We start from the raw sequence: 4,685 nt of genomic DNA, 5'->3' as shown, positions 1-4,685 counted from the left end.
ATTATGTTATTTTAATAATTTTTTTATCATCTCAAAATTTATTACCCAAAATTTTATTAACTAAAATGTAGGATATATATATATTACCAAATTATACTTGTAAAGTTTGAGTAAATGAATATTGTGTAAGTCAGGACTGACCTAATCCATTTCCCAAGTACAACCTATTAAATATCTGCTATAACTGTACAAACGACAGCTCTCGCTTTTTAGATACTAATGAATGTACATTAAACATTGACAATTGTCATGCAAATGCTACTTGTTCCAATACAATTGGAAGTTTTACATGTACTTGCAATACTGGGTTTACTGGTGATGGTGTATCGTGCACAGATATTGATGAATGCGTAACAGGTGTTCATAACTGTCCACTTCATACAATATGCACAAACTACAATGGTAGTTTTACTTGTGAATTCGCTGGTAAGTTGCATATTGCAGCAGAACGATTTTCAATAGTGTGGAAATGCGAAGTCTTTTGTGGAATGTTAATGGTCATAGGCTGGTATGACTACATTGTGCAACAGTTTCGTAAATGTTAATAACTTAGGCTTCTTTTTTCTCTGGACATGGTAAATTAGTAAAGGGTAATGTTAGGCTTCCAGCTACATGGCTACTTGGTTTGGGCTTGAGCTTCGAGGCTTGACGCTGTTACAACAGTAGGCGTATGGGTCCTTGCGCAAGACACCCAATAACAATTTATCCAACCTAGGGTTTTATTATGAGTTGTCAATAACGCCATGCAAGTATAAACAGCTTTCATTTATTATAAGAATTTGTTTTTAGGCATTATCGTCAACGGATCTTCTGTAGAGAGCGTCTACTCGAGCAAGAGCCACACAGTGTTAAACATTGTGTACAAGATGTGTTTTCAATCCACCCCTTACAAAGTAGAAGTAGTTGCTCGAATGTTCAATGGCAATTCCACCCCACGTTTCAACGCCACACCCATTGATATTCAATCACATTCGTTTATGATGACGTTACGTAGGGTAGATATCGACAGCGGGTGGTCCACTTCCGATATATTAATATCGTGGAAAGCTTATTTCAATTTACCAGTTTAAAAAGAATTAAATTATAACCGCAGCACAAATTCAAATTAGGGCTTCTTATAATTGGGAAATCTCTATATTTGACGTTCAGCAATTTAAGGTCTTGTCCAAAAAAATGCACAAAATTAGTTACTACTATGTGTTTTGTTATCGTATACTCTACGACGCTTTAACTTGTGTAGTCGGCACGTTTTCAATCGCCCGTACGTTTATATATGTGAACAGTGCGTGTCCTTAGCACTTTACATACAGTGCATATTCGCACTTAATCTTATATACAGTAGGGTGGGGAAAGACGGGACACCTGTAGCACGTAGTATCTAAATATCGTGTTTCAAACAATTAACAACGGCATATGGGAGTCGTGAGAATACGGTTTAAAATTCTTTGAATGTTCTTTGTATACTACCAAATTGGACGAGGAAATCGAATAAAAAGGTGTCCCATCTTACCCCAACCTATACTATATAACGTTGAAACGTTAACCATATATTTATTAATTTGCATTACCCACATTTACAAAATTTTATAACCCTAACCCGGCGACTCTAAAGACCATTGTGAAGTATTAAAAACACGGAAATGTGGATTTTAGGTTCTAATGGTATCCCATCTTACCCCACAGGACTATACGTAGTGCAAGCCGCGTGATGGACTGTAAGTCACGGTCACAATCAAATGATTTTGTGTTTCACTCCGTTTTTTCCCGAACCCAAATCGTGCAAAGTAGTAGCCTACACCACGAAACAGGCATTTTGTCCGAAACCAAATCATGCATCAAAATAGAGCCTGCTTTGCGTGGTGCAAATAGCAAAATATAGCTAGATATTAAAGACCGGATGTGTCAGAAAGATTAGTTTCGCAAAATAAAAAAATGCTATAGTAATGCCTACTATATACGACAGCAGAATTCGGTCTATGAAAAATTACTGTCAGTCTTAAAGTTTTACTAATACGCAGTATCGATAGCAATAAAAGTTGTTAATAATTTAACTGGTTTTCGAGCTACTCTTTTTATAGGCTGTATAAAATGATTGTGTTTGTGTGTTTTATAGGAAAACTTAATGACGTACATATAGCTTTATAGGGGCGTCTTGAAATTATATATAAGATTGCGTTGGTTAACTGTGACTAAAGTTCGCCTCAGCTTTACCGTATGTTTATTAAAAAGCAGTTTTCATACAGAAAGTTCAGCAACATGTTAAGACGTATTTTACTTTGTATGACATTCTTATTGGCCGCATGCCCTTGCCATGGACAATTACCAGGTAAGCATGTTTATATATATATATACTTGCACATTCCCCAACCGTTAACTGGTTAAATAAAGTTATTTTTAAATATTTCATTCTAATTAGACGTTTTTTACGGCGTTTCTGATTGCGCAATAGATTGTAGAGCAGCACTTGCGAAGCCTGACTTTTGCACACTGCGGTGAAAGGATGTTATGCATTAAGCATCATGTTATTTATTATGCTTCATGCGTTGAGGCTTAGGCTATATATGTTTCGTCAATAAATTAAGTCGCCTTGATGTGTTTATGCGTTTTGTTTGTGCAAACTGTGTTTTACCCGATTGAATTTAACTTGAGCAACAGTAGTGGGTGGTTAGCAGTAACGGTTGCAGACAAAGCGCCGTCACATATAGGAGTAGTAAAGAACCCGACAAGCGTGTATTCGCCCCTGTATTTAACTTTGTGATGATGCCCGATATTTAATTCATTACCTGAATTATCCTGAAAACGATCTAAAGCCCCGGTTTAAAAAAATAAGAGTGTTGGATGGGTTAAATGACTTCGAGCAAATCCAGCTTCACACGAAGGCGTTAGCGGGGTACTACATCTGCTTTAGTTGTAATTGCTTTTATAAAGAGACTGAACAGTTCACGATATATCTCGCTTTATTTTATTCCATTTGGGGGGTCTATAAGTACACGATAGAGTATCAGGAAAAATCTTACCTGGCGGCCGGGTAAGGGCTCGAAAGAGCCCGCCATGAGCCTAGACTGACCTTGTGGTAACAGTGTCAGTAGTGGCGTTCCTTTCGTTCGCTAAATAGTTAGTTAGTTCTCATTATCTATACAGCAAAAGGCGTATTATATACCAGTACGGAATCAAATGACAATAGTGTGGCGGCATGTGATAAAATGAAAACACCCACAAAGTTACATTGTATGACCCATGTTATAGCGACTGTCATATTTCGGCCACGTGAGGATAAAGCAAGTTACATTCATTCACATTCAACTATTTGGACCTATCAGCGACTAAACGGAATATCAATAACCTCGTCCAACGTGGGGATCGTTTTCGCGAGATTAATCTCCCATGATATAAGTCGTATCTGCAATTTGGTCACTTCATTTATGTGTTGAATTGTAAACGACCGTTCGATTCAATGGTAGCCTATACATTTCCATTACTTTAAGTGCGCTCTTCAGTTATCCACTCTATAACATAAGCAATGCGGTAACGTTTCAATTTTCTACTAATTACTTCTAGCACCAAGCAGAGTCACCATATCTGTTACTTCGCCAACGAGTTTCAACGTTGATTTTTCGAACGTCGTTGGCGCTGTCGAATACAAAGTAACTTATACTGGCGCAGCACAACCCAGCGGACACTGGTTCGGTAAAAGTAACGACTTCACCAGCTCAGGTAACAAACTGTGCCAGGAAAAAATTGATGCTTGTATATTAGCGTTTAATGCTTGACAGTGCAATTTGTAATTGCTTTTACCGCTATATATGTTACCTATTTAGGTGCTAGTGAAGAATCTTCCCCCCACCTTATTTTCTAACCACTAACCCCTAACCCCTATGATAGGGGGTTAGGTGTTGATAGTTAGACGCATAGTTTTTATAGGTGTTAGTAGTTAGTGGTTATATGGGTTAGTGGTTAGCAAATAAGGCGGAAGGGGGAGACTCTTCACTAGCACCCCTATTTATTTACCGTTGTTTGTTGCTGCATCCTGTTGTTGAAATATCATATATATTTTTTTGCTTTGACACAGTACTCTTTAGGTGTCGAATGTTGCAAGTAATGTTAATTACAATGTGGTGGTTCAGGCTATTAACTCAAATAAAGAATTAGGGACCACAAGCAATTTAGTTCGGGTCCGAACAGGTAAAAGTGTAATGCTCAACTTAATGATTATTGCTTAACCTAATGAATAAATTATACAGATTGGTTTTAATATTTTTAGCTCCGGATGGTTCTAGGATCCTGAATGTGATCACCACTCCAACTTTACTCACCATCTTCCTGGAAGAAACTCCGGGAGCAACAGCATGGGAGGTTGAGGTTAATGACACAATTACAAGGACATCAAGGATCATCTCTGTTCCAACTGATGTTCCTTCAAACACATTGCATGTGGCTATGTAGGTTTTATTTTATATTATAGTATATTGCTGCTGATAGCTCAATTTCACATTAAACATAAAACAGCATTTAGAGAGCGGTAGCACATTGGTTACTAATGGTTAGTGCGCCTGCCTCCATTGGCTATTCGTTTAATGCTCGTTGCTGCTACCACTGTGGGCATATTTGTCCTTCACTTAATGGCAATTGCTGTAACTCAGTGGTCACTAACGAGTTGTCTAAATTAAATTGTCAGCCAAACAGAA

The 4,685-nt window shown here is 37.7% G+C and overlaps 2 protein-coding genes and 1 long non-coding RNA gene across 4 annotated transcripts in view; all 3 read left to right on the top strand.

Annotated features, from left to right (window-relative positions):
• Positions 1–1,645, top strand: part of LOC113475113 — a 2,241-nt gene extending 596 nt beyond the window's left edge. The window contains exon 2 of the long non-coding RNA XR_003396860.1: positions 1,159–1,645. This is a non-coding gene — a long non-coding RNA (uncharacterized LOC113475113). The remainder of the gene's footprint in view (positions 1–1,158) is intronic.
• LOC100175634 (cell wall protein AWA1-like) overlaps positions 1–4,685 on the top strand; it is a 63,658-nt gene that overhangs the window by 20,631 nt on the left and 38,342 nt on the right. The gene's annotated exons all lie outside the window — the stretch shown is intronic.
• LOC113475111 (fibrillin-2-like) overlaps positions 1–4,685 on the top strand; it is a 49,154-nt gene that overhangs the window by 9,437 nt on the left and 35,032 nt on the right. The gene's annotated exons all lie outside the window — the stretch shown is intronic.

Source organism: Ciona intestinalis, unplaced genomic scaffold (assembly GCF_000224145.3).
Source record: "Ciona intestinalis unplaced genomic scaffold, KH HT000105.2, whole genome shotgun sequence".
NCBI lineage: Eukaryota > Metazoa > Chordata > Ascidiacea > Phlebobranchia > Cionidae > Ciona > Ciona intestinalis.
The sequence above is the reverse complement of the archived record's forward strand: the minus strand, read 5'-3'. Positions and strand labels throughout refer to the sequence as shown.